Source organism: Salmo salar, chromosome 08, assembly GCF_965601325.2.
Source record: "Salmo salar chromosome 08, fSalSal1, whole genome shotgun sequence".
Lineage (NCBI taxonomy): Eukaryota > Metazoa > Chordata > Actinopteri > Salmoniformes > Salmonidae > Salmo > Salmo salar.
In genome coordinates this window covers 3,285,800-3,309,478 of record NC_138298.1, presented here as the reverse complement: position 1 = coordinate 3,309,478, position 23,679 = coordinate 3,285,800, and the positions used below count along the sequence as shown (strand labels likewise).

The 23,679-nt window shown below is 42.0% G+C and overlaps 52 non-coding genes across 52 annotated transcripts; all 52 read left to right on the top strand.

Annotated features, from left to right (window-relative positions):
* Positions 1-2: 2 nt before the first annotated feature.
* Positions 3-121, top strand: LOC145855081 (5S ribosomal RNA). Its single transcript, XR_014375968.1, has one exon. It is a non-coding gene; the product is annotated as a 5S ribosomal RNA (ribosomal RNA).
* A 139-nt stretch (positions 122-260) lies between these two features.
* Positions 261-379, top strand: LOC145882044 (5S ribosomal RNA). The gene has a single exon (XR_014393611.1). It is a non-coding gene; the product is annotated as a 5S ribosomal RNA (ribosomal RNA).
* A 409-nt stretch (positions 380-788) lies between these two features.
* On the top strand, positions 789-907 carry LOC145856125 (5S ribosomal RNA). The gene has a single exon (XR_014377013.1). It is a non-coding gene; the product is annotated as a 5S ribosomal RNA (ribosomal RNA).
* A 409-nt stretch (positions 908-1,316) lies between these two features.
* LOC145856124 (5S ribosomal RNA) lies at positions 1,317-1,435 on the top strand. Its single transcript, XR_014377012.1, has one exon. It is a non-coding gene; the product is annotated as a 5S ribosomal RNA (ribosomal RNA).
* A 409-nt stretch (positions 1,436-1,844) lies between these two features.
* On the top strand, positions 1,845-1,963 carry LOC145856123 (5S ribosomal RNA). The gene has a single exon (XR_014377011.1). It is a non-coding gene; the product is annotated as a 5S ribosomal RNA (ribosomal RNA).
* A 139-nt stretch (positions 1,964-2,102) lies between these two features.
* LOC145856122 (5S ribosomal RNA) lies at positions 2,103-2,221 on the top strand. The gene has a single exon (XR_014377010.1). It is a non-coding gene; the product is annotated as a 5S ribosomal RNA (ribosomal RNA).
* A 409-nt stretch (positions 2,222-2,630) lies between these two features.
* On the top strand, positions 2,631-2,749 carry LOC145856121 (5S ribosomal RNA). Its single transcript, XR_014377009.1, has one exon. It is a non-coding gene; the product is annotated as a 5S ribosomal RNA (ribosomal RNA).
* A 409-nt stretch (positions 2,750-3,158) lies between these two features.
* LOC145856120 (5S ribosomal RNA) lies at positions 3,159-3,277 on the top strand. Its single transcript, XR_014377008.1, has one exon. It is a non-coding gene; the product is annotated as a 5S ribosomal RNA (ribosomal RNA).
* A 409-nt stretch (positions 3,278-3,686) lies between these two features.
* LOC145856119 (5S ribosomal RNA) lies at positions 3,687-3,805 on the top strand. Its single transcript, XR_014377007.1, has one exon. It is a non-coding gene; the product is annotated as a 5S ribosomal RNA (ribosomal RNA).
* Positions 3,806-4,214: 409 nt separating this feature from the next.
* On the top strand, positions 4,215-4,333 carry LOC145856118 (5S ribosomal RNA). The gene has a single exon (XR_014377006.1). It is a non-coding gene; the product is annotated as a 5S ribosomal RNA (ribosomal RNA).
* A 139-nt stretch (positions 4,334-4,472) lies between these two features.
* Positions 4,473-4,591, top strand: LOC145856117 (5S ribosomal RNA). Its single transcript, XR_014377005.1, has one exon. It is a non-coding gene; the product is annotated as a 5S ribosomal RNA (ribosomal RNA).
* A 409-nt stretch (positions 4,592-5,000) lies between these two features.
* Positions 5,001-5,119, top strand: LOC145855070 (5S ribosomal RNA). The gene has a single exon (XR_014375957.1). It is a non-coding gene; the product is annotated as a 5S ribosomal RNA (ribosomal RNA).
* Positions 5,120-5,528: 409 nt separating this feature from the next.
* On the top strand, positions 5,529-5,647 carry LOC145856115 (5S ribosomal RNA). Its single transcript, XR_014377003.1, has one exon. It is a non-coding gene; the product is annotated as a 5S ribosomal RNA (ribosomal RNA).
* A 409-nt stretch (positions 5,648-6,056) lies between these two features.
* Positions 6,057-6,175, top strand: LOC145856114 (5S ribosomal RNA). The gene has a single exon (XR_014377002.1). It is a non-coding gene; the product is annotated as a 5S ribosomal RNA (ribosomal RNA).
* A 409-nt stretch (positions 6,176-6,584) lies between these two features.
* On the top strand, positions 6,585-6,703 carry LOC145856113 (5S ribosomal RNA). The gene has a single exon (XR_014377001.1). It is a non-coding gene; the product is annotated as a 5S ribosomal RNA (ribosomal RNA).
* Positions 6,704-6,842: 139 nt separating this feature from the next.
* Positions 6,843-6,961, top strand: LOC145881605 (5S ribosomal RNA). Its single transcript, XR_014393178.1, has one exon. It is a non-coding gene; the product is annotated as a 5S ribosomal RNA (ribosomal RNA).
* Positions 6,962-7,370: 409 nt separating this feature from the next.
* Positions 7,371-7,489, top strand: LOC145856112 (5S ribosomal RNA). The gene has a single exon (XR_014377000.1). It is a non-coding gene; the product is annotated as a 5S ribosomal RNA (ribosomal RNA).
* Positions 7,490-7,898: 409 nt separating this feature from the next.
* Positions 7,899-8,017, top strand: LOC145884970 (5S ribosomal RNA). The gene has a single exon (XR_014396550.1). It is a non-coding gene; the product is annotated as a 5S ribosomal RNA (ribosomal RNA).
* A 409-nt stretch (positions 8,018-8,426) lies between these two features.
* LOC145856111 (5S ribosomal RNA) lies at positions 8,427-8,545 on the top strand. Its single transcript, XR_014376999.1, has one exon. It is a non-coding gene; the product is annotated as a 5S ribosomal RNA (ribosomal RNA).
* A 139-nt stretch (positions 8,546-8,684) lies between these two features.
* On the top strand, positions 8,685-8,803 carry LOC145882043 (5S ribosomal RNA). The gene has a single exon (XR_014393610.1). It is a non-coding gene; the product is annotated as a 5S ribosomal RNA (ribosomal RNA).
* A 409-nt stretch (positions 8,804-9,212) lies between these two features.
* Positions 9,213-9,331, top strand: LOC145856109 (5S ribosomal RNA). Its single transcript, XR_014376997.1, has one exon. It is a non-coding gene; the product is annotated as a 5S ribosomal RNA (ribosomal RNA).
* Positions 9,332-9,740: 409 nt separating this feature from the next.
* On the top strand, positions 9,741-9,859 carry LOC145856108 (5S ribosomal RNA). The gene has a single exon (XR_014376996.1). It is a non-coding gene; the product is annotated as a 5S ribosomal RNA (ribosomal RNA).
* A 409-nt stretch (positions 9,860-10,268) lies between these two features.
* On the top strand, positions 10,269-10,387 carry LOC145856107 (5S ribosomal RNA). Its single transcript, XR_014376995.1, has one exon. It is a non-coding gene; the product is annotated as a 5S ribosomal RNA (ribosomal RNA).
* Positions 10,388-10,796: 409 nt separating this feature from the next.
* On the top strand, positions 10,797-10,915 carry LOC145855058 (5S ribosomal RNA). The gene has a single exon (XR_014375945.1). It is a non-coding gene; the product is annotated as a 5S ribosomal RNA (ribosomal RNA).
* Positions 10,916-11,054: 139 nt separating this feature from the next.
* On the top strand, positions 11,055-11,173 carry LOC145856106 (5S ribosomal RNA). The gene has a single exon (XR_014376994.1). It is a non-coding gene; the product is annotated as a 5S ribosomal RNA (ribosomal RNA).
* Positions 11,174-11,312: 139 nt separating this feature from the next.
* Positions 11,313-11,431, top strand: LOC145882042 (5S ribosomal RNA). Its single transcript, XR_014393609.1, has one exon. It is a non-coding gene; the product is annotated as a 5S ribosomal RNA (ribosomal RNA).
* Positions 11,432-11,840: 409 nt separating this feature from the next.
* On the top strand, positions 11,841-11,959 carry LOC145856105 (5S ribosomal RNA). The gene has a single exon (XR_014376993.1). It is a non-coding gene; the product is annotated as a 5S ribosomal RNA (ribosomal RNA).
* A 409-nt stretch (positions 11,960-12,368) lies between these two features.
* Positions 12,369-12,487, top strand: LOC145856103 (5S ribosomal RNA). The gene has a single exon (XR_014376991.1). It is a non-coding gene; the product is annotated as a 5S ribosomal RNA (ribosomal RNA).
* A 409-nt stretch (positions 12,488-12,896) lies between these two features.
* On the top strand, positions 12,897-13,015 carry LOC145856102 (5S ribosomal RNA). The gene has a single exon (XR_014376990.1). It is a non-coding gene; the product is annotated as a 5S ribosomal RNA (ribosomal RNA).
* Positions 13,016-13,424: 409 nt separating this feature from the next.
* LOC145855047 (5S ribosomal RNA) lies at positions 13,425-13,543 on the top strand. Its single transcript, XR_014375934.1, has one exon. It is a non-coding gene; the product is annotated as a 5S ribosomal RNA (ribosomal RNA).
* A 139-nt stretch (positions 13,544-13,682) lies between these two features.
* Positions 13,683-13,801, top strand: LOC145856101 (5S ribosomal RNA). The gene has a single exon (XR_014376989.1). It is a non-coding gene; the product is annotated as a 5S ribosomal RNA (ribosomal RNA).
* A 139-nt stretch (positions 13,802-13,940) lies between these two features.
* On the top strand, positions 13,941-14,059 carry LOC145882041 (5S ribosomal RNA). Its single transcript, XR_014393608.1, has one exon. It is a non-coding gene; the product is annotated as a 5S ribosomal RNA (ribosomal RNA).
* A 409-nt stretch (positions 14,060-14,468) lies between these two features.
* LOC145881950 (5S ribosomal RNA) lies at positions 14,469-14,587 on the top strand. The gene has a single exon (XR_014393518.1). It is a non-coding gene; the product is annotated as a 5S ribosomal RNA (ribosomal RNA).
* A 409-nt stretch (positions 14,588-14,996) lies between these two features.
* LOC145884969 (5S ribosomal RNA) lies at positions 14,997-15,115 on the top strand. The gene has a single exon (XR_014396549.1). It is a non-coding gene; the product is annotated as a 5S ribosomal RNA (ribosomal RNA).
* Positions 15,116-15,524: 409 nt separating this feature from the next.
* LOC145856100 (5S ribosomal RNA) lies at positions 15,525-15,643 on the top strand. Its single transcript, XR_014376988.1, has one exon. It is a non-coding gene; the product is annotated as a 5S ribosomal RNA (ribosomal RNA).
* Positions 15,644-15,782: 139 nt separating this feature from the next.
* On the top strand, positions 15,783-15,901 carry LOC145857735 (5S ribosomal RNA). The gene has a single exon (XR_014378636.1). It is a non-coding gene; the product is annotated as a 5S ribosomal RNA (ribosomal RNA).
* A 409-nt stretch (positions 15,902-16,310) lies between these two features.
* LOC145856099 (5S ribosomal RNA) lies at positions 16,311-16,429 on the top strand. The gene has a single exon (XR_014376987.1). It is a non-coding gene; the product is annotated as a 5S ribosomal RNA (ribosomal RNA).
* Positions 16,430-16,838: 409 nt separating this feature from the next.
* LOC145856098 (5S ribosomal RNA) lies at positions 16,839-16,957 on the top strand. The gene has a single exon (XR_014376986.1). It is a non-coding gene; the product is annotated as a 5S ribosomal RNA (ribosomal RNA).
* A 409-nt stretch (positions 16,958-17,366) lies between these two features.
* Positions 17,367-17,485, top strand: LOC145856097 (5S ribosomal RNA). Its single transcript, XR_014376985.1, has one exon. It is a non-coding gene; the product is annotated as a 5S ribosomal RNA (ribosomal RNA).
* Positions 17,486-17,624: 139 nt separating this feature from the next.
* On the top strand, positions 17,625-17,743 carry LOC145856096 (5S ribosomal RNA). The gene has a single exon (XR_014376984.1). It is a non-coding gene; the product is annotated as a 5S ribosomal RNA (ribosomal RNA).
* Positions 17,744-18,152: 409 nt separating this feature from the next.
* On the top strand, positions 18,153-18,271 carry LOC145855036 (5S ribosomal RNA). Its single transcript, XR_014375923.1, has one exon. It is a non-coding gene; the product is annotated as a 5S ribosomal RNA (ribosomal RNA).
* A 139-nt stretch (positions 18,272-18,410) lies between these two features.
* Positions 18,411-18,529, top strand: LOC145856095 (5S ribosomal RNA). Its single transcript, XR_014376983.1, has one exon. It is a non-coding gene; the product is annotated as a 5S ribosomal RNA (ribosomal RNA).
* A 409-nt stretch (positions 18,530-18,938) lies between these two features.
* Positions 18,939-19,057, top strand: LOC145856094 (5S ribosomal RNA). The gene has a single exon (XR_014376982.1). It is a non-coding gene; the product is annotated as a 5S ribosomal RNA (ribosomal RNA).
* A 409-nt stretch (positions 19,058-19,466) lies between these two features.
* LOC145856092 (5S ribosomal RNA) lies at positions 19,467-19,585 on the top strand. The gene has a single exon (XR_014376980.1). It is a non-coding gene; the product is annotated as a 5S ribosomal RNA (ribosomal RNA).
* Positions 19,586-19,994: 409 nt separating this feature from the next.
* LOC145855025 (5S ribosomal RNA) lies at positions 19,995-20,113 on the top strand. The gene has a single exon (XR_014375912.1). It is a non-coding gene; the product is annotated as a 5S ribosomal RNA (ribosomal RNA).
* Positions 20,114-20,252: 139 nt separating this feature from the next.
* Positions 20,253-20,371, top strand: LOC145882040 (5S ribosomal RNA). The gene has a single exon (XR_014393607.1). It is a non-coding gene; the product is annotated as a 5S ribosomal RNA (ribosomal RNA).
* Positions 20,372-20,780: 409 nt separating this feature from the next.
* Positions 20,781-20,899, top strand: LOC145856091 (5S ribosomal RNA). The gene has a single exon (XR_014376979.1). It is a non-coding gene; the product is annotated as a 5S ribosomal RNA (ribosomal RNA).
* A 447-nt stretch (positions 20,900-21,346) lies between these two features.
* Positions 21,347-21,465, top strand: LOC145884968 (5S ribosomal RNA). Its single transcript, XR_014396548.1, has one exon. It is a non-coding gene; the product is annotated as a 5S ribosomal RNA (ribosomal RNA).
* Positions 21,466-21,874: 409 nt separating this feature from the next.
* LOC145856090 (5S ribosomal RNA) lies at positions 21,875-21,993 on the top strand. Its single transcript, XR_014376978.1, has one exon. It is a non-coding gene; the product is annotated as a 5S ribosomal RNA (ribosomal RNA).
* Positions 21,994-22,132: 139 nt separating this feature from the next.
* On the top strand, positions 22,133-22,251 carry LOC145882039 (5S ribosomal RNA). Its single transcript, XR_014393606.1, has one exon. It is a non-coding gene; the product is annotated as a 5S ribosomal RNA (ribosomal RNA).
* A 409-nt stretch (positions 22,252-22,660) lies between these two features.
* Positions 22,661-22,779, top strand: LOC145856089 (5S ribosomal RNA). The gene has a single exon (XR_014376977.1). It is a non-coding gene; the product is annotated as a 5S ribosomal RNA (ribosomal RNA).
* Positions 22,780-23,188: 409 nt separating this feature from the next.
* On the top strand, positions 23,189-23,307 carry LOC145856088 (5S ribosomal RNA). Its single transcript, XR_014376976.1, has one exon. It is a non-coding gene; the product is annotated as a 5S ribosomal RNA (ribosomal RNA).
* Positions 23,308-23,679: the final 372 nt, after the last annotated feature.

Sequence of the window (23,679 nt, the reverse complement as noted above, 5' to 3'; positions counted from 1 at the left end):
TCGCTTACGGCCATACCAGCCTGGGTACACCCGATCTCGTCTGATCTCGGAAGCTAAGCAGGGTCGGGCCTGGTTAGTACTTGGATGGGAGACCGCCTGGGAATACCAGGTGCTGTAAGCATTTTGTCCACGAGGGTGTGCTCTTGCACTATTTCATCAGCAACACTGCCTTGTATTAAGCATTTAATGATGAATTGACTAAATGTCTGTTTTATCAGACTCACTTTGACTATATATGTTGTAGCAAGAGATTGTTTCTCGCTTACGGCTATACCAGCCTGGGTACGCCCGATCTCGTCTGATCTCGGAAGCTAAGCAGGGTCGGGCCTGGTTAGTACTTGGATGGGAGACCGCCTGGGAATACCAGGTGCTGTAAGCATTTTGTCCACGAGGGTGTGCCCCTGCACTATTTCATCAGCAACACTGCCTTGTAGTAAGCATTTAATGATGAATTGACTAAATGCAGCTTCCTGCCTTTTTAATAGGATCAAATTTCCTTGTGTTTTCAATTAGCATCTGCCTTGTATTTATAAGACAAACAAGAATATTGTTGCTGAATGCAGCTTGTGTGTGCTTTGTGCTCCTTTGCCCTGTTCAAATGATGAAAGGAAATAAAGTTTGTATTTTATCCAACTACCTGTGCTAAAAAGTGATGGAAACAGTGTTTGTAATTTCTTCTACTTTTTCAGTGACACAAAGTTCAAGCTGCTTATCTAATTGGTGAAAATGCAATGTCTGTTTATCACACTCACTTTGACTATATATGTTGTAGCAAGAGATTGTTTCTCGCTTACGGCCATACCAGCCTGGGTACGCCCGATCTCGTCTGATCTCGGAAGCTAAGCAGGGTCGGGCCTGGTTAGTACTTGGATGGGAGACCGCCTGGGAATACCAGGTGCTGTAAGCATTTTGTCCACGAGGGTGTGCCCCTGCACTATTTCATCAGCAACACTGCCTTGTAGTAAGCATTTAATGATGAATTGACTAAATGCAGCTTCCTGCCTTTTTAATAGGATCAAATTTCCTTGTGTTTTCAATTAGCATCTGCCTTGTATTTATAAGACAAACAAGAATATTGTTGCTGAATGCAGCTTGTGTGTGCTTTGTGCTCCTTTGCCCTGTTCAAATGATGAAAGGAAATAAAGTTTGTATTTTATCCAACTACCTGTGCTAAAAAGTGATGGGAACAGTGTTTGTAATTTCTTCTACTTTTTCAGTGACACAAAGTTCAAGCTGCTTATCTAATTGGTGAAAATGCAATGTCTGTTTATCACACTCACTTTGACTATATATGTTGTAGCAAGAGATTGTTTCTCGCTTACGGCCATACCAGCCTGGGTACGCCCGATCTCGTCTGATCTCGGAAGCTAAGCAGGGTCGGGCCTGGTTAGTACTTGGATGGGAGACCGCCTGGGAATACCAGGTGCTGTAAGCATTTTGTCCACGAGGGTGTGCCCCTGCACTATTTCATCAGCAACACTGCCTTGTAGTAAGCATTTAATGATGAATTGACTAAATGCAGCTTCCTGCCTTTTTAATAGGATCAAATTTCCTTGTGTTTTCAATTAGCATCTGCCTTGTATTTATAAGACAAACAAGAATATTGTTGCTGAATGCAGCTTGTGTGTGCTTTGTGCTCCTTTGCCCTGTTCAAATGATGAAAGGAAATAAAGTTTGTATTTTATCCAACTACCTGTGCTAAAAAGTGATGGGAACAGTGTTTGTAATTTCTTCTACTTTTTCAGTGACACAAAGTTCAAGCTGCTTATCTAATTGGTGAAAATGCAATGTCTGTTTATCACACTCACTTTGACTATATATGTTGTAGCAAGAGATTTTTTCTCGCTTACGGCCATACCAGCCTGGGTACGCCCGATCTCGTCTGATCTCGGAAGCTAAGCAGGGTCGGGCCTGGTTAGTACTTGGATGGGAGACCGCCTGGGAATACCAGGTGCTGTAAGCATTTTGTCCACGAGGGTGTGCTCTTGCACTATTTCATCAGCAACACTGCCTTGTATTAAGCATTTAATGATGAATTGACTAAATGTCTGTTTTATCAGACTCACTTTGACTATATATGTTGTAGCAAGAGATTGTTTCTCGCTTACGGCCATACCAGCCTGGGTACGCCCGATCTCGTCTGATCTCGGAAGCTAAGCAGGGTCGGGCCTGGTTAGTACTTGGATGGGAGACCGCCTGGGAATACCAGGTGCTGTAAGCATTTTGTCCACGAGGGTGTGCCCCTGCACTATTTCATCAGCAACACTGCCTTGTAGTAAGCATTTAATGATGAATTGACTAAATGCAGCTTCCTGCCTTTTTAATAGGATCAAATTTCCTTGTGTTTTCAATTAGCATCTGCCTTGTATTTATAAGACAAACAAGAATATTGTTGCTGAATGCAGCTTGTGTGTGCTTTGTGCTCCTTTGCCCTGTTCAAATGATGAAAGGAAATAAAGTTTGTATTTTATCCAACTACCTGTGCTAAAAAGTGATGGGAACAGTGTTTGTAATTTCTTCTACTTTTTCAGTGACACAAAGTTCAAGCTGCTTATCTAATTGGTGAAAATGCAATGTCTGTTTATCACACTCACTTTGACTATATATGTTGTAGCAAGAGATTGTTTCTCGCTTACGGCCATACCAGCCTGGGTACGCCCGATCTCGTCTGATCTCGGAAGCTAAGCAGGGTCGGGCCTGGTTAGTACTTGGATGGGAGACCGCCTGGGAATACCAGGTGCTGTAAGCATTTTGTCCACGAGGGTGTGCCCCTGCACTATTTCATCAGCAACACTGCCTTGTAGTAAGCATTTAATGATGAATTGACTAAATGCAGCTTCCTGCCTTTTTAATAGGATCAAATTTCCTTGTGTTTTCAATTAGCATCTGCCTTGTATTTATAAGACAAACAAGAATATTGTTGCTGAATGCAGCTTGTGTGTGCTTTGTGCTCCTTTGCCCTGTTCAAATGATGAAAGGAAATAAAGTTTGTATTTTATCCAACTACCTGTGCTAAAAAGTGATGGAAACAGTGTTTGTAATTTCTTCTACTTTTTCAGTGACACAAAGTTCAAGCTGCTTATCTAATTGGTGAAAATGCAATGTCTGTTTATCACACTCACTTTGACTATATATGTTGTAGCAAGAGATTGTTTCTCGCTTACGGCCATACCAGCCTGGGTACGCCCGATCTCGTCTGATCTCGGAAGCTAAGCAGGGTCGGGCCTGGTTAGTACTTGGATGGGAGACCGCCTGGGAATACCAGGTGCTGTAAGCATTTTGTCCACGAGGGTGTGCCCCTGCACTATTTCATCAGCAACACTGCCTTGTAGTAAGCATTTAATGATGAATTGACTAAATGCAGCTTCCTGCCTTTTTAATAGGATCAAATTTCCTTGTGTTTTCAATTAGCATCTGCCTTGTATTTATAAGACAAACAAGAATATTGTTGCTGAATGCAGCTTGTGTGTGCTTTGTGCTCCTTTGCCCTGTTCAAATGATGAAAGGAAATAAAGTTTGTATTTTATCCAACTACCTGTGCTAAAAAGTGATGGGAACAGTGTTTGTAATTTCTTCTACTTTTTCAGTGACACAAAGTTCAAGCTGCTTATCTAATTGGTGAAAATGCAATGTCTGTTTATCACACTCACTTTGACTATATATGTTGTAGCAAGAGATTGTTTCTCGCTTACGGCCATACCAGCCTGGGTACGCCCGATCTCGTCTGATCTCGGAAGCTAAGCAGGGTCGGGCCTGGTTAGTACTTGGATGGGAGACCGCCTGGGAATACCAGGTGCTGTAAGCATTTTGTCCACGAGGGTGTGCCCCTGCACTATTTCATCAGCAACACTGCCTTGTAGTAAGCATTTAATGATGAATTGACTAAATGCAGCTTCCTGCCTTTTTAATAGGATCAAATTTCCTTGTGTTTTCAATTAGCATCTGCCTTGTATTTATAAGACAAACAAGAATATTGTTGCTGAATGCAGCTTGTGTGTGCTTTGTGCTCCTTTGCCCTGTTCAAATGATGAAAGGAAATAAAGTTTGTATTTTATCCAACTACCTGTGCTAAAAAGTGATGGGAACAGTGTTTGTAATTTCTTCTACTTTTTCAGTGACACAAAGTTCAAGCTGCTTATCTAATTGGTGAAAATGCAATGTCTGTTTATCACACTCACTTTGACTATATATGTTGTAGCAAGAGATTTTTTCTCGCTTACGGCCATACCAGCCTGGGTACGCCCGATCTCGTCTGATCTCGGAAGCTAAGCAGGGTCGGGCCTGGTTAGTACTTGGATGGGAGACCGCCTGGGAATACCAGGTGCTGTAAGCATTTTGTCCACGAGGGTGTGCTCTTGCACTATTTCATCAGCAACACTGCCTTGTATTAAGCATTTAATGATGAATTGACTAAATGTCTGTTTTATCAGACTCACTTTGACTATATATGTTGTAGCAAGAGATTGTTTCTCGCTTACGGCCATACCAGCCTGGGTACGCCCGATCTCGTCTGATCTCGGAAGCTAAGCAGGGTCGGGCCTGGTTAGTACTTGGATGGGAGACCGCCTGGGAATACCAGGTGCTGTAAGCATTTTGTCCACGAGGGTGTGCCCCTGCACTATTTCATCAGCAACACTGCCTTGTAGTAAGCATTTAATGATGAATTGACTAAATGCAGCTTCCTGCCTTTTTAATAGGATCAAATTTCCTTGTGTTTTCAATTAGCATCTGCCTTGTATTTATAAGACAAACAAGAATATTGTTGCTGAATGCAGCTTGTGTGTGCTTTGTGCTCCTTTGCCCTGTTCAAATGATGAAAGGAAATAAAGTTTGTATTTTATCCAACTACCTGTGCTAAAAATTGATGGGAACAGTGTTTGTAATTTCTTCTACTTTTTCAGTGACACAAAGTTCAAGCTGCTTATCTAATTGGTGAAAATGCAATGTCTGTTTATCACACTCACTTTGACTATATATATTGTAGCAAGAGATTGTTTCTCGCTTACGGCCATACCAGCCTGGGTACACCCGATCTCGTCTGATCTCGGAAGCTAAGCAGGGTCGGGCCTGGTTAGTACTTGGATGGGAGACCGCCTGGGAATACCAGGTGCTGTAAGCATTTTGTCCACGAGGGTGTGCCCCTGCACTATTTCATCAGCAACACTGCCTTGTAGTAAGCATTTAATGATGAATTGACTAAATGCAGCTTCCTGCCTTTTTAATAGGATCAAATTTCCTTGTGTTTTCAATTAGCATCTGCCTTGTATTTATAAGACAAACAAGAATATTGTTGCTGAATGCAGCTTGTGTGTGCTTTGTGCTCCTTTGCCCTGTTCAAATGATGAAAGGAAATAAAGTTTGTATTTTATCCAACTACCTGTGCTAAAAAGTGATGGGAACAGTGTTTGTAATTTCTTCTACTTTTTCAGTGACACAAAGTTCAAGCTGCTTATCTAATTGGTGAAAATGCAATGTCTGTTTATCACACTCACTTTGACTATATATGTTGTAGCAAGAGATTTTTTCTCGCTTACGGCCATACCAGCCTGGGTACGCCCGATCTCGTCTGATCTCGGAAGCTAAGCAGGGTCGGGCCTGGTTAGTACTTGGATGGGAGACCGCCTGGGAATACCAGGTGCTGTAAGCATTTTGTCCACGAGGGTGTGCCCCTGCACTATTTCATCAGCAACACTGCCTTGTAGTAAGCATTTAATGATGAATTGACTAAATGCAGCTTCCTGCCTTTTTAATAGGATCAAATTTTCTTGTGTTTTCAATTAGCATCTGCCTTGTATTTATAAGACAAACAAGAATATTGTTGCTGAATGCAGCTTGTGTGTGCTTTGTGCTCCTTTGCCCTGTTCAAATGATGAAAGGAAATAAAGTTTGTATTTTATCCAACTACCTGTGGTAAAAAGTGATGGGAACAGTGTTTGTAATTTCTTCTACTTTTTCAGTGACACAAAGTTCAAGCTGCTTATCTAATTGGTGAAAATGCAATGTCTGTTTATCACACTCACTTTGACTATATATGTTGTAGCAAGAGATTGTTTCTCGCTTACGGCCATACCAGCCTGGGTACGCCCGATCTCGTCTGATCTCGGAAGCTAAGCAGGGTCGGGCCTGGTTAGTACTTGGATGGGAGACCGCCTGGGAATACCAGGTGCTGTAAGCATTTTGTCCACGAGGGTGTGCCCCTGCACTATTTCATCAGCAACACTGCCTTGTAGTAAGCATTTAATGATGAATTGACTAAATGCAGCTTCCTGCCTTTTTAATAGGATCAAATTTCCTTGTGTTTTCAATTAGCATCTGCCTTGTATTTATAAGACAAACAAGAATATTGTTGCTGAATGCAGCTTGTGTGTGCTTTGTGCTCCTTTGCCCTGTTCAAATGATGAAAGGAAATAAAGTTTGTATTTTATCCAACTACCTGTGGTAAAAAGTGATGGGAACAGTGTTTGTAATTTCTTCTACTTTTTCAGTGACACAAAGTTCAAGCTGCTTATCTAATTGGTGAAAATGCAATGTCTGTTTATCAGACTCACTTTGACTATATATGTTGTAGCAAGAGATTGTTTCTCGCTTACGGCCATACCAGCCTGGGTACGCCCGATCTCGTCTGATCTCGGAAGCTAAGCAGGGTCGGGCCTGGTTAGTACTTGGATGGGAGACCGCCTGGGAATACCAGGTGCTGTAAGCATTTTGTCCACGAGGGTGTGCTCTTGCACTATTTCATCAGCAACACTGCCTTGTATTAAGCATTTAATGATGAATTGACTAAATGTCTGTTTTATCAGACTCACTTTGACTATATATGTTGTAGCAAGAGATTGTTTCTCGCTTACGGCTATACCAGCCTGGGTACGCCCGATCTCGTCTGATCTCGGAAGCTAAGCAGGGTTGGGCCTGGTTAGTACTTGGATGGGAGACCGCCTGGGAATACCAGGTGCTGTAAGCATTTTGTCCACGAGGGTGTGCCCCTGCACTATTTCATCAGCAACACTGCCTTGTAGTAAGCATTTAATGATGAATTGACTAAATGCAGCTTCCTGCCTTTTTAATAGGATCAAATTTCCTTGTGTTTTCAATTAGCATCTGCCTTGTATTTATAAGACAAACAAGAATATTGTTGCTGAATGCAGCTTGTGTGTGCTTTGTGCTCCTTTGCCCTGTTCAAATGATGAAAGGAAATAAAGTTTGTATTTTATCCAACTACCTGTGCTAAAAAGTGATGGGAACAGTGTTTGTAATTTCTTCTACTTTTTCAGTGACACAAAGTTCAAGCTGCTTATCTAATTGGTGAAAATGCAATGTCTGTTTATCACACTCACTTTGACTATATATGTTGTAGCAAGAGATTGTTTCTCGCTTACGGCCATACCAGCCTGGGTACGCCCGATCTCGTCTGATCTCGGAAGCTAAGCAGGGTCGGGCCTGGTTAGTACTTGGATGGGAGACCGCCTGGGAATACCAGGTGCTGTAAGCATTTTGTCCACGAGGGTGTGCCCCTGCACTATTTCATCAGCAACACTGCCTTGTAGTAAGCATTTAATGATGAATTGACTAAATGCAGCTTCCTGCCTTTTTAATAGGATCAAATTTCCTTGTGTTTTCAATTAGCATCTGCCTTGTATTTATAAGACAAACAAGAATATTGTTGCTGAATGCAGCTTGTGTGTGCTTTGTGCTCCTTTGCCCTGTTCAAATGATGAAAGGAAATAAAGTTTGTATTTTATCCAACTACCTGTGCTAAAAAGTGATGGGAACAGTGTTTGTAATTTCTTCTACTTTTTCAGTGACACAAAGTTCAAGCTGCTTATCTAATTGGTGAAAATGCAATGTCTGTTTATCACACTCACTTTGACTATATATGTTGTAGCAAGAGATTGTTTCTCCCTTACGGCCATACCAGCCTGGGTACGCCCGATCTCGTCTGATCTCGGAAGCTAAGCAGGGTCGGGCCTGGTTAGTACTTGGATGGGAGACCGCCTGGGAATACCAGGTGCTGTAAGCATTTTGTCCACGAGGGTGTGCCCCTGCACTATTTCATCAGCAACACTGCCTTGTAGTAAGCATTTAATGATGAATTGACTAAATGCAGCTTCCTGCCTTTTTAATAGGATCAAATTTCCTTGTGTTTTCAATTAGCATCTGCCTTGTATTTATAAGACAAACAAGAATATTGTTGCTGAATGCAGCTTGTGTGTGCTTTGTGCTCCTTTGCCCTGTTCAAATGATGCAAGGAAATAAAGTTTGTATTTTATCCAACTACCTGTGCTAAAAAGTGATGGGAACAGTGTTTGTAATTTCTTCTACTTTTTCAGTGACACAAAGTTCAAGCTGCTTATCTAATTGGTGAAAATGCAATGTCTGTTTATCACACTCACTTTGACTATATATGTTGTAGCAAGAGATTTTTTCTCGCTTACGGCCATACCAGCCTGGGTACGCCCGATCTCGTCTGATCTCGGAAGCTAAGCAGGGTCGGGCCTGGTTAGTACTTGGATGGGAGACCGCCTGGGAATACCAGGTGCTGTAAGCATTTTGTCCACGAGGGTGTGCTCTTGCACTATTTCATCAGCAACACTGCCTTGTATTAAGCATTTAATGATGAATTGACTAAATGTCTGTTTTATCAGACTCACTTTGACTATATATGTTGTAGCAAGAGATTGTTTCTCGCTTACGGCTATACCAGCCTGGGTACGCCCGATCTCGTCTGATCTCGGAAGCTAAGCAGGGTCGGGCCTGGTTAGTACTTGGATGGGAGACCGCCTGGGAATACCAGGTGCTGTAAGCATTTTGTCCACGAGGGTGTGCCCCTGCACTATTTCATCAGCAACACTGCCTTGTAGTAAGCATTTAATGATGAATTGACTAAATGCAGCTTCCTGCCTTTTTAATAGGATCAAATTTCCTTGTGTTTTCAATTAGCATCTGCCTTGTATTTATAAGACAAACAAGAATATTGTTGCTGAATGCAGCTTGTGTGTGCTTTGTGCTCCTTTGCCCTGTTCAAATGATGAAAGGAAATAAAGTTTGTATTTTATCCAACTACCTGTGCTAAAAAGTGATGGAAACAGTGTTTGTAATTTCTTCTACTTTTTCAGTGACACAAAGTTCAAGCTGCTTATCTAATTGGTGAAAATGCAATGTCTGTTTATCACACTCACTTTGACTATATATGTTGTAGCAAGAGATTGTTTCTCGCTTACGGCCATACCAGCCTGGGTACGCCCGATCTCGTCTGATCTCGGAAGCTAAGCAGGGTCGGGCCTGGTTAGTACTTGGATGGGAGACCGCCTGGGAATACCAGGTGCTGTAAGCATTTTGTCCACGAGGGTGTGCCCCTGCACTATTTCATCAGCAACACTGCCTTGTAGTAAGCATTTAATGATGAATTGACTAAATGCAGCTTCCTGCCTTTTTAATAGGATCAAATTTCCTTGTGTTTTCAATTAGCATCTGCCTTGTATTTATAAGACAAACAAGAATATTGTTGCTGAATGCAGCTTGTGTGTGCTTTGTGCTCCTTTGCCCTGTTCAAATGATGAAAGGAAATAAAGTTTGTATTTTATCCAACTACCTGTGCTAAAAAGTGATGGGAACAGTGTTTGTAATTTCTTCTACTTTTTCAGTGACACAAAGTTCAAGCTGCTTATCTAATTGGTGAAAATGCAATGTCTGTTTATCACACTCACTTTGACTATATATGTTGTAGCAAGAGATTGTTTCTCGCTTACGGCCATACCAGCCTGGGTACGCCCGATCTCGTCTGATCTCGGAAGCTAAGCAGGGTCGGGCCTGGTTAGTACTTGGATGGGAGACCGCCTGGGAATACCAGGTGCTGTAAGCATTTTGTCCACGAGGGTGTGCCCCTGCACTATTTCATCAGCAACACTGCCTTGTAGTAAGCATTTAATGATGAATTGACTAAATGCAGCTTCCTGCCTTTTTAATAGGATCAAATTTCCTTGTGTTTTCAATTAGCATCTGCCTTGTATTTATAAGACAAACAAGAATATTGTTGCTGAATGCAGCTTGTGTGTGCTTTGTGCTCCTTTGCCCTGTTCAAATGATGAAAGGAAATAAAGTTTGTATTTTATCCAACTACCTGTGGTAAAAAGTGATGGGAACAGTGTTTGTAATTTCTTCTACTTTTTCAGTGACACAAAGTTCAAGCTGCTTATCTAATTGGTGAAAATGCAATGTCTGTTTATCACACTCACTTTGACTATATATGTTGTAGCAAGAGATTGTTTCTCGCTTACGGCCATACCAGCCTGGGTACGCCCGATCTCGTCTGATCTCGGAAGCTAAGCAGGGTCGGGCCTGGTTAGTACTTGGATGGGAGACCGCCTGGGAATACCAGGTGCTGTAAGCATTTTGTCCACGAGGGTGTGCCCCTGCACTATTTCATCAGCAACACTGCCTTGTAGTAAGCATTTAATGATGAATTGACTAAATGCAGCTTCCTGCCTTTTTAATAGGTTCAAATTTCCTTGTGTTTTCAATTAGCATCTGCCTTGTATTTATAAGACAAACAAGAATATTGTTGCTGAATGCAGCTTGTGTGTGCTTTGTGCTCCTTTGACCTGTTCAAATGATGAAAGGAAATAAAGTTTGTATTTTATCCAACTACCTGTGCTAAAAAGTGATGGGAACAGTGTTTGTAATTTCTTCTACTTTTTCAGTGACACAAAGTTCAAGCTGCTTATCTAATTGGTGAAAATGCAATGTCTGTTTATCACACTCACTTTGACTATATATATTGTAGCAAGAGATTGTTTCTCGCTTACGGCCATACCAGCCTGGGTACACCCGATCTCGTCTGATCTCGGAAGCTAAGCAGGGTCGGGCCTGGTTAGTACTTGGATGGGAGACCGCCTGGGAATACCAGGTGCTGTAAGCATTTTGTCCACGAGGGTGTGCTCTTGCACTATTTCATCAGCAACACTGCCTTGTAGTAAGCATTTAATGATGAATTGACTAAATGTCTGTTTTATCAGACTCACTTTGACTATATATGTTGTAGCAAGAGATTGTTTCTCGCTTACGGCCATACCAGCCTGGGTACGCCCGATCTCGTCTGATCTCGGAAGCTAAGCAGGGTCGGGCCTGGTTAGTACTTGGATGGGAGACCGCCTGGGAATACCAGGTGCTGTAAGCATTTTGTCCACGAGGGTGTGCTCTTGCACTATTTCATCAGCAACACTGCCTTGTATTAAGCATTTAATGATGAATTGACTAAATGTCTGTTTTATCAGACTCACTTTGACTATATATGTTGTAGCAAGAGATTGTTTCTCGCTTACGGCTATACCAGCCTGGGTACGCCCGATCTCGTCTGATCTCGGAAGCTAAGCAGGGTCGGGCCTGGTTAGTACTTGGATGGGAGACCGCCTGGGAATACCAGGTGCTGTAAGCATTTTGTCCACGAGGGTGTGCCCCTGCACTATTTCATCAGCAACACTGCCTTGTAGTAAGCATTTAATGATGAATTGACTAAATGCAGCTTCCTGCCTTTTTAATAGGATCAAATTTCCTTGTGTTTTCAATTAGCATCTGCCTTGTATTTATAAGACAAACAAGAATATTGTTGCTGAATGCAGCTTGTGTGTGCTTTGTGCTCCTTTGCCCTGTTCAAATGATGAAAGGAAATAAAGTTTGTATTTTATCCAACTACCTGTGCTAAAAAGTGATGGAAACAGTGTTTGTAATTTCTTCTACTTTTTCAGTGACACAAAGTTCAAGCTGCTTATCTAATTGGTGAAAATGCAATGTCTGTTTATCACACTCACTTTGACTATATATGTTGTAGCAAGAGATTGTTTCTCGCTTACGGCCATACCAGCCTGGGTACGCCCGATCTCGTCTGATCTCGGAAGCTAAGCAGGGTCGGGCCTGGTTAGTACTTGGATGGGAGACCGCCTGGGAATACCAGGTGCTGTAAGCATTTTGTCCACGAGGGTGTGCCCCTGCACTATTTCATCAGCAACACTGCCTTGTAGTAAGCATTTAATGATGAATTGACTAAATGCAGCTTCCTGCCTTTTTAATAGGATCAAATTTCCTTGTGTTTTCAATTAGCATCTGCCTTGTATTTATAAGACAAACAAGAATATTGTTGCTGAATGCAGCTTGTGTGTGCTTTGTGCTCCTTTGCCCTGTTCAAATGATGAAAGGAAATAAAGTTTGTATTTTATCCAACTACCTGTGCTAAAAAGTGATGGGAACAGTGTTTGTAATTTCTTCTACTTTTTCAGTGACACAAAGTTCAAGCTGCTTATCTAATTGGTGAAAATGCAATGTCTGTTTATCACACTCACTTTGACTATATATGTTGTAGCAAGAGATTGTTTCTCGCTTACGGCCATACCAGCCTGGGTACGCCCGATCTCGTCTGATCTCGGAAGCTAAGCAGGGTCGGGCCTGGTTAGTACTTGGATGGGAGACCGCCTGGGAATACCAGGTGCTGTAAGCATTTTGTCCACGAGGGTGTGCCCCTGCACTATTTCATCAGCAACACTGCCTTGTAGTAAGCATTTAATGATGAATTGACTAAATGCAGCTTCCTGCCTTTTTAATAGGATCAAATTTCCTTGTGTTTTCAATTAGCATCTGCCTTGTATTTATAAGACAAACAAGAATATTGTTGCTGAATGCAGCTTGTGTGTGCTTTGTGCTCCTTTGCCCTGTTCAAATGATGAAAGGAAATAAAGTTTGTATTTTATCCAACTACCTGTGGTAAAAAGTGATGGGAACAGTGTTTGTAATTTCTTCTACTTTTTCAGTGACACAAAGTTCAAGCTGCTTATCTAATTGGTGAAAATGCAATGTCTGTTTATCACACTCACTTTGACTATATATGTTGTAGCAAGAGATTGTTTCTCGCTTACGGCCATACCAGCCTGGGTACGCCCGATCTCGTCTGATCTCGGAAGCTAAGCAGGGTCGGGCCTGGTTAGTACTTGGATGGGAGACCGCCTGGGAATACCAGGTGCTGTAAGCATTTTGTCCACGAGGGTGTGCCCCTGCACTATTTCATCAGCAACACTGCCTTGTAGTAAGCATTTAATGATGAATTGACTAAATGCAGCTTCCTGCCTTTTTAATAGGTTCAAATTTCCTTGTGTTTTCAATTAGCATCTGCCTTGTATTTATAAGACAAACAAGAATATTGTTGCTGAATGCAGCTTGTGTGTGCTTTGTGCTCCTTTGACCTGTTCAAATGATGAAAGGAAATAAAGTTTGTATTTTATCCAACTACCTGTGCTAAAAAGTGATGGGAACAGTGTTTGTAATTTCTTCTACTTTTTCAGTGACACAAAGTTCAAGCTGCTTATCTAATTGGTGAAAATGCAATGTCTGTTTATCACACTCACTTTGACTATATATATTGTAGCAAGAGATTGTTTCTCGCTTACGGCCATACCAGCCTGGGTACACCCGATCTCGTCTGATCTCGGAAGCTAAGCAGGGTCGGGCCTGGTTAGTACTTGGATGGGAGACCGCCTGGGAATACCAGGTGCTGTAAGCATTTTGTCCACGAGGGTGTGCTCTTGCACTATTTCATCAGCAACACTGCCTTGTAGTAAGCATTTAATGATGAATTGACTAAATGTCTGTTTTATCAGACTCACTTTGACTATATATGTTGTAGCAAGAGATTGTTTCTCGCTTACGGCCATACCAGCCTGGGTACGCCCGATCTCGTCTGATCTCGGAAGCTAAGCAGGGTCGGGCCTGGTTAGTACTTGGATGGGAGACCGCCTGGGAATACCAGGTGCTGTAAGCATTTTGTCCACGAGGGTGTGCTCTTGCACTATTTCATCAGCAACACTGCCTTGTATTAAGCATTTAATGATGAATTGACTAAATGTCTGTTTTATCAGACTCACTTTGACTATATATGTTGTAGCAAGAGATTGTTTCTCGCTTACGGCTATACCAGCCTGGGTACGCCCGATCTCGTCTGATCTCGGAAGCTAAGCAGGGTCGGGCCTGGTTAGTACTTGGATGGGAGACCGCCTGGGAATACCAGGTGCTGTAAGCATTTTGTCCACGAGGGTGTGCCCCTGCACTATTTCATCAGCAACACTGCCTTGTAGTAAGCATTTAATGATGAATTGACTAAATGCAGCTTCCTGCCTTTTTAATAGGATCAAATTTCCTTGTGTTTTCAATTAGCATCTGCCTTGTATTTATAAGACAAACAAGAATATTGTTGCTGAATGCAGCTTGTGTGTGCTTTGTGCTCCTTTGCCCTGTTCAAATGATGAAAGGAAATAAAGTTTGTATTTTATCCAACTACCTGTGCTAAAAAGTGATGGAAACAGTGTTTGTAATTTCTTCTACTTTTTCAGTGACACAAAGTTCAAGCTGCTTATCTAATTGGTGAAAATGCAATGTCTGTTTATCACACTCACTTTGACTATTCATGTTGTAGCAAGAGATTGTTTCTCGTTTACGGCCATACCAGCCTGGGTACGCCCGATCTCGTCTGATCTCGGAAGCTAAGCAGGGTCGGGCCTGGTTAGTACTTGGATGGGAGACCGCCTGGGAATACCAGGTGCTGTAAGCATTTTGTCCACGAGGGTGTGCCCCTGCACTATTTCATCAGCAACACTGCCTTGTAGTAAGCATTTAATGATGAATTGACTAAATGCAGCTTCCTGCCTTTTTAATAGGATCAAATTTCCTTGTGTTTTCAATTAGCATCTGCCTTGTATTTATAAGACAAACAAGAATATTGTTGCTGAATGCAGCTTGTGTGTGCTTTGTGCTCCTTTGCCCTGTTCAAATGATGAAAGGAAATAAAGTTTGTATTTTATCCAACTACCTGTGCTAAAAAGTGATGGGAACAGTGTTTGTAATTTCTTCTACTTTTTCAGTGACACAAAGTTCAAGCTGCTTATCTAATTGGTGAAAATGCAATGTCTGTTTATCACACTCACTTTGACTATATATGTTGTAGCAAGAGATTGTTTCTCCCTTACGGCCATACCAGCCTGGGTACGCCCGATCTCGTCTGATCTCGGAAGCTAAGCAGGGTCGGGCCTGGTTAGTACTTGGATGGGAGACCGCCTGGGAATACCAGGTGCTGTAAGCATTTTGTCCACGAGGGTGTGCCCCTGCACTATTTCATCAGCAACACTGCCTTGTAGTAAGCATTTAATGATGAATTGACTAAATGCAGCTTCCTGCCTTTTTAATAGGATCAAATTTCCTTGTGTTTTCAATTAGCATCTGCCTTGTATTTATAAGACAAACAAGAATATTGTTGCTGAATGCAGCTTGTGTGTGCTTTGTGCTCCTTTGCCCTGTTCAAATGATGAAAGGAAATAAAGTTTGTATTTTATCCAACTACCTGTGCTAAAAAGTGATGGGAACAGTGTTTGTAATTTCTTCTACTTTTTCAGTGACACAAAGTTCAAGCTGCTTATCTAATTGGTGAAAATGCAATGTCTGTTTATCACACTCACTTTGACTATATATGTTGTAGCAAGAGATTTTTTCTCGCTTACGGCCATACCAGCCTGGGTACGCCCGATCTCGTCTGATCTCGGAAGCTAAGCAGGGTCGGGCCTGGTTAGTACTTGGATGGGAGACCGCCTGGGAATACCAGGTGCTGTAAGCATTTTGTCCACGAGGGTGTGCTCTTGCACTATTTCATCAGCAACACTGCCTTGTATTAAGCATTTAATGATGAATTGACTAAATGTCTGTTTTATCAGACTCACTTTGACTATATATGTTGTAGCAAGAGATTGTTTCTCGCTTACGGCTATACCAGCCTGGGTACGCCCGATCTCATCTGATCTCGGAAGCTAAGCAGGGTCGGGCCTGGTTAGTACTTGGATGGGAGACCGCCTGGGAATACCAGGTGCTGTAAGCATTTTGTCCACGAGGGTGTGCCCCTGCACTATTTCATCAGCAACACTGCCTTGTAGTAAGCATTTAATGATGAATTGACTAAATGCAGCTTCCTGCCTTTTTAATAGGATCAAATTTCCTTGTGTTTTCAATTAGCATCTGCCTTGTATTTATAAGACAAACAAGAATATTGTTGCTGAATGCAGCTTGTGTGTGCTTTGTGCTCCTTTGCCCTGTTCAAATGATGAAAGGAAATAAAGTTTGTATTTTATCCAACTACCTGTGCTAAAAAGTGATGGAAACAGTGTTTGTAATTTCTTCTACTTTTTCAGTGACACAAAGTTCAAGCTGCTTATCTAATTGGTGAAAATGCAATGTCTGTTTATCACACTCACTTTGACTATATATGTTGTAGCAAGAGATTGTTTCTCGCTTACGGCCATACCAGCCTGGGTACGCCCGATCTCGTCTGATCTCGGAAGCTAAGCAGGGTCGGGCCTGGTTAGTACTTGGATGGGAGACCGCCTGGGAATACCAGGTGCTGTAAGCATTTTGTCCACGAGGGTGTGCCCCTGCACTATTTCATCAGCAACACTGCCTTGTAGTAAGCATTTAATGATGAATTGACTAAATGCAGCTTCCTGCCTTTTTAATAGGATCAAATTTCCTTGTGTTTTCAATTAGCATCTGCCTTGTATTTATAAGACAAACAAGAATATTGTTGCTGAATGCAGCTTGTGTGTGCTTTGTGCTCCTTTGCCCTGTTCAAATGATGAAAGGAAATAAAGTTTGTATTTTATCCAACTACCTGTGCTAAAAAGTGATGGGAACAGTGTTTGTAATTTCTTCTACTTTTTCAGTGACACAAAGTTCAAGCTGCTTATCTAATTGGTGAAAATGCAATGTCTGTTTATCACACTCACTTTGACTATATATGTTGTAGCAAGAGATTGTTTCTCGCTTACGGCCATACCAGCCTGGGTACGCCCGATCTCGTCTGATCTCGGAAGCTAAGCAGGGTCGGGCCTGGTTAGTACTTGGATGGGAGACCGCCTGGGAATACCAGGTGCTGTAAGCATTTTGTCCACGAGGGTGTGCCCCTGCACTATTTCATCAGCAACACTGCCTTGTAGTAAGCATTTAATGATGAATTGACTAAATGCAGCTTCCTGCCTTTTTAATAGGATCAAATTTCCTTGTGTTTTCAATTAGCATCTGCCTTGTATTTATAAGACAAACAAGAATATTGTTGCTGAATGCAGCTTGTGTGTGCTTTGTGCTCCTTTGCCCTGTTCAAATGATGAAAGGAAATAAAGTTTGTATTTTATCCAACTACCTGTGCTAAAAAGTGATGGGAACAGTGTTTGTAATTTCTTCTACTTTTTCAGTGACACAAAGTTCAAGCTGCTTATCTAATTGGTGAAAATGCAATGTCTGTTTATCACACTCACTTTGACTATATATGTTGTAGCAAGAGATTTTTTCTCGCTTACGGCCATACCAGCCTGGGTACGCCCGATCTCGTCTGATCTCGGAAGCTAAGCAGGGTCGGGCCTGGTTAGTACTTGGATGGGAGACCGCCTGGGAATACCAGGTGCTGTAAGCATTTTGTCCACGAGGGTGTGCTCTTGCACTATTTCATCAGCAACACTGCCTTGTATTAAGCATTTAATGATGAATTGACTAAATGTCTGTTTTATCAGACTCACTTTGACTATATATGTTGTAGCAAGAGATTGTTTCTCGCTTACGGCCATACCAGCCTGGGTACGCCCGATCTCGTCTGATCTCGGAAGCTAAGCAGGGTCGGGCCTGGTTAGTACTTGGATGGGAGACCGCCTGGGAATACCAGGTGCTGTAAGCATTTTGTCCACGAGGGTGTGCCCCTGCACTATTTCATCAGCAACACTGCCTTGTAGTAAGCATTTAATGATGAATTGACTAAATGCAGCTTCCTGCCTTTTTAATAGGATCAAATTTCCTTGTGTTTTCAATTAGCATCTGCCTTGTATTTATAAGACAAACAAGAATATTGTTGCTGAATGCAGCTTGTGTGTGCTTTGTGCTCCTTTGACCTGTTCAAATGATGAAAGGAAATAAAGTTTGTATTTTATCCAACTACCTGTGCTAAAAAGTGATGGGAACAGTGTTTGTAATTTCTTCTACTTTTTCAGTGACACAAAGTTCAAGCTGCTTATCTAATTGGTGAAAATGCAATGTCTGTTTATCACACTCACTTTGACTATATATATTGTAGCAAGAGATTGTTTCTCGCTTACGGCCATACCAGCCTGGGTACACCCGATCTCGTCTGATCTCGGAAGCTAAGCAGGGTCGGGCCTGGTTAGTACTTGGATGGGAGACCGCCTGGGAATACCAGGTGCTGTAAGCATTTTGTCCACGAGGGTGTGCTCTTGCACTATTTCATCAGCAACACTGCCTTGTAGTAAGCATTTAATGATGAATTGACTAAATGTCTGTTTTATCAGACTCACTTTGACTATATATGTTGTAGCAAGAGATTGTTTCTCGCTTACGGCCATACCAGCCTGGGTACGCCCGATCTCGTCTGATCTCGGAAGCTAAGCAGGGTCGGGCCTGGTTAGTACTTGGATGGGAGACCGCCTGGGAATACCAGGTGCTGTAAGCATTTTGTCCACGAGGGTGTGCCCCTGCACTATTTCATCAGCAACACTGCCTTGTAGTAAGCATTTAATGATGAATTGACTAAATGCAGCTTCCTGCCTTTTTAATAGGATCAAATTTCCTTGTGTTTTCAATTAGCATCTGCCTTGTATTTATAAGACAAACAAGAATATTGTTGCTGAATGCAGCTTGTGTGTGCTTTGTGCTCCTTTGCCCTGTTCAAATGATGAAAGGAAATAAAGTTTGTATTTTATCCAACTACCTGTGCTAAAAAGTGATGGGAACAGTGTTTGTAATTTCTTCTACTTTTTCAGTGACACAAAGTTCAAGCTGCTTATCTAATTGGTGAAAATGCAATGTCTGTTTATCACACTCACTTTGACTATATATGTTGTAGCAAGAGATTGTTTCTCGCTTACGGCCATACCAGCCTGGGTACGCCCGATCTCGTCTGATCTCGGAAGCTAAGCAGGGTCGGGCCTGGTTAGTACTTGGATGGGAGACCGCCTGGGAATACCAGGTGCTGTAAGCATTTTGTCCACGAGGGTGTGCCCCTGCACTATTTCATCAGCAACACTGCCTTGTAGTAAGCATTTAATGATGAATTGACTAAATGCAGCTTCCTGCCTTTTTAATAGGATCAAATTTCCTTGTGTTTTCAATTAGCATCTGCCTTGTATTTATAAGACAAACAAGAATATTGTTGCTGAATGCAGCTTGTGTGTGCTTTGTGCTCCTTTGCCCTGTTCAAATGATGAAAGGAAATAAAGTTTGTATTTTATCCAACTACCTGTGCTAAAAAGTGATGGGAACAGTGTTTGTAATTTCTTCTACTTTTTCAGTGACACAAAGTTCAAGCTGCTTATCTAATTGGTGAAAATGCAATGTCTGTTTATCACACTCACTTTGACTATATATGTTGTAGCAAGAGATTGTTTCTCGCTTACGGCCATACCAGCCTGGGTACGCCCGATCTCGTCTGATCTCGGAAGCTAAGCAGGGTCGGGCCTGGTTAGTACTTGGATGGGAGACCGCCTGGGAATACCAGGTGCTGTAAGCATTTTGTCCACGAGGGTGTGCCCCTGCACTATTTCATCAGCAACACTGCCTTGTAGTAAGCATTTAATGATGAATTGACTAAATGCAGCTTCCTGCCTTTTTAATAGGTTCAAATTTCCTTGTGTTTTCAATTAGCATCTGCCTTGTATTTATAAGACAAACAAGAATATTGTTGCTGAATGCAGCTTGTGTGTGCTTTGTGCTCCTTTGACCTGTTCAAATGATGAAAGGAAATAAAGTTTGTATTTTATCCAACTACCTGTGCTAAAAAGTGATGGGAACAGTGTTTGTAATTTCTTCTACTTTTTCAGTGACACAAAGTTCAAGCTGCTTATCTAATTGGTGAAAATGCAATGTCTGTTTATCACACTCACTTTGACTATATATATTGTAGCAAGAGATTGTTTCTCGCTTACGGCCATACCAGCCTGGGTACACCCGATCTCGTCTGATCTCGGAAGCTAAGCAGGGTCGGGCCTGGTTAGTACTTGGATGGGAGACCGCCTGGGAATACCAGGTGCTGTAAGCATTTTGTCCACGAGGGTGTGCTCTTGCACTATTTCATCAGCAACACTGCCTTGTAGTAAGCATTTAATGATGAATTGACTAAATGTCTGTTTTATCAGACTCACTTTGACTATATATGTTGTAGCAAGAGATTGTTTCTCGCTTACGGCTATACCAGCCTGGGTACGCCCGATCTCGTCTGATCTCGGAAGCTAAGCAGGGTCGGGCCTGGTTAGTACTTGGATGGGAGACCGCCTGGGAATACCAGGTGCTGTAAGCATTTTGTCCACGAGGGTGTGCCCCTGCACTATTTCATCAGCAACACTGCCTTGTAGTAAGCATTTAATGATGAATTGACTAAATGCAGCTTCCTGCCTTTTTAATAGGATCAAATTTCCTTGTGTTTTCAATTAGCATCTGCCTTGTATTTATAAGACAAACAAGAATATTGTTGCTGAATGCAGCTTGTGTGTGCTTTGTGCTCCTTTGCCCTGTTCAAATGATGAAAGGAAATAAAGTTTGTATTTTATCCAACTACCTGTGCTAAAAAGTGATGGAAACAGTGTTTGTAATTTCTTCTACTTTTTCAGTGACACAAAGTTCAAGCTGCTTATCTAATTGGTGAAAATGCAATGTCTGTTTATCACACTCACTTTGACTATATATGTTGTAGCAAGAGATTGTTTCTCGCTTACGGCCATACCAGCCTGGGTACGCCCGATCTCGTCTGATCTCGGAAGCTAAGCAGGGTCGGGCCTGGTTAGTACTTGGATGGGAGACCGCCTGGGAATACCAGGTGCTGTAAGCATTTTGTCCACGAGGGTGTGCCCCTGCACTATTTCATCAGCAACACTGCCTTGTAGTAAGCATTTAATGATGAATTGACTAAATGCAGCTTCCTGCCTTTTTAATAGGATCAAATTTCCTTGTGTTTTCAATTAGCATCTGCCTTGTATTTATAAGACAAACAAGAATATTGTTGCTGAATGCAGCTTGTGTGTGCTTTGTGCTCCTTTGCCCTGTTCAAATGATGAAAGGAAATAAAGTTTGTATTTTATCCAACTACCTGTGCTAAAAAGTGATGGGAACAGTGTTTGTAATTTCTTCTACTTTTTCAGTGACACAAAGTTCAAGCTGCTTATCTAATTGGTGAAAATGCAATGTCTGTTTATCACACTCACTTTGACTATATATGTTGTAGCAAGAGATTGTTTCTCCCTTACGGCCATACCAGCCTGGGTACGCCCGATCTCTCCCTTACGGCCATACCAGCCTGGGTACGCCCGATCTCGTCTGATCTCGGAAGCTAAGCAGGGTCGGGCCTGGTTAGTACTTGGATGGGAGACCGCCTGGGAATACCAGGTGCTGTAAGCATTTTGTCCACGAGGGTGTGCCCCTGCACTATTTCATCAGCAACACTGCCTTGTAGTAAGCATTTAATGATGAATTGACTAAATGCAGCTTCCTGCCTTTTTAATAGGATCAAATTTCCTTGTGTTTTCAATTAGCATCTGCCTTGTATTTATAAGACAAACAAGAATATTGTTGCTGAATGCAGCTTGTGTGTGCTTTGTGCTCCTTTGCCCTGTTCAAATGATGAAAGGAAATAAAGTTTGTATTTTATCCAACTACCTGTGCTAAAAAGTGATGGGAACAGTGTTTGTAATTTCTTCTACTTTTTCAGTGACACAAAGTTCAAGCTGCTTATCTAATTGGTGAAAATGCAATGTCTGTTTATCACACTCACTTTGACTATATATGTTGTAGCAAGAGATTTTTTCTCGCTTACGGCCATACCAGCCTGGGTACGCCCGATCTCGTCTGATCTCGGAAGCTAAGCAGGGTCGGGCCTGGTTAGTACTTGGATGGGAGACCGCCTGGGAATACCAGGTGCTGTAAGCATTTTGTCCACGAGGGTGTGCTCTTGCACTATTTCATCAGCAACACTGCCTTGTATTAAGCATTTAATGATGAATTGACTAAATGTCTGTTTTATCAGACTCACTTTGACTATATATGTTGTAGCAAGAGATTGTTTCTCGCTTACGGCTATACCAGCCTGGGTACGCCCGATCTCGTCTGATCTCGGAAGCTAAGCAGGGTCGGGCCTGGTTAGTACTTGGATGGGAGACCGCCTGGGAATACCAGGTGCTGTAAGCATTTTGTCCACGAGGGTGTGCCCCTGCACTATTTCATCAGCAACACTGCCTTGTAGTAAGCATTTAATGATGAATTGACTAAATGCAGCTTCCTGCCTTTTTAATAGGATCAAATTTCCTTGTGTTTTCAATTAGCATCTGCCTTGTATTTATAAGACAAACAAGAATATTGTTGCTGAATGCAGCTTGTGTGTGCTTTGTGCTCCTTTGCCCTGTTCAAATGATGAAAGGAAATAAAGTTTGTATTTTATCCAACTACCTGTGCTAAAAAGTGATGGAAACAGTGTTTGTAATTTCTTCTACTTTTTCAGTGACACAAAGTTCAAGCTGCTTATCTAATTGGTGAAAATGCAATGTCTGTTTATCACACTCACTTTGACTATATATGTTGTAGCAAGAGATTGTTTCTCGCTTACGGCCATACCAGCCTGGGTACGCCCGATCTCGTCTGATCTCGGAAGCTAAGCAGGGTCGGGCCTGGTTAGTACTTGGATGGGAGACCGCCTGGGAATACCAGGTGCTGTAAGCATTTTGTCCACGAGGGTGTGCCCCTGCACTATTTCATCAGCAACACTGCCTTGTAGTAAGCATTTAATGATGAATTGACTAAATGCAGCTTCCTGCCTTTTTAATAGGATCAAATTTCCTTGTGTTTTCAATTAGCATCTGCCTTGTATTTATAAGACAAACAAGAATATTGTTGCTGAATGCAGCTTGTGTGTGCTTTGTGCTCCTTTGCCCTGTTCAAATGATGAAAGGAAATAAAGTTTGTATTTTATCCAACTACCTGTGCTAAAAAGTGATGGGAACAGTGTTTGTAATTTCTTCTACTTTTTCAGTGACACAAAGTTCAAGCTGCTTATCTAATTGGTGAAAATGCAATGTCTGTTTATCACACTCACTTTGACTATATATGTTGTAGCAAGAGATTGTTTCTCGCTTACGGCCATACCAGCCTGGGTACGCCCGATCTCGTCTGATCTCGGAAGCTAAGCAGGGTCGGGCCTGGTTAGTACTTGGATGGGAGACCGCCTGGGAATACCAGGTGCTGTAAGCATTTTGTCCACGAGGGTGTGCCCCTGCACTATTTCATCAGCAACACTGCCTTGTAGTAAGCATTTAATGATGAATTGACTAAATGCAGCTTCCTGCCTTTTTAATAGGATCAAATTTCCTTGTGTTTTCAATTAGCATCTGCCTTGTATTTATAAGACAAACAAGAATATTGTTGCTGAATGCAGCTTGTGTGTGCTTTGTGCTCCTTTGCCCTGTTCAAATGATGAAAGGAAATAAAGTTTGTATTTTATCCAACTACCTGTGCTAAAAAGTGATGGGAACAGTGTTTGTAATTTCTTCTACTTTTTCAGTGACACAAAGTTCAAGCTGCTTATCTAATTGGTGAAAATGCAATGTCTGTTTATCACACTCA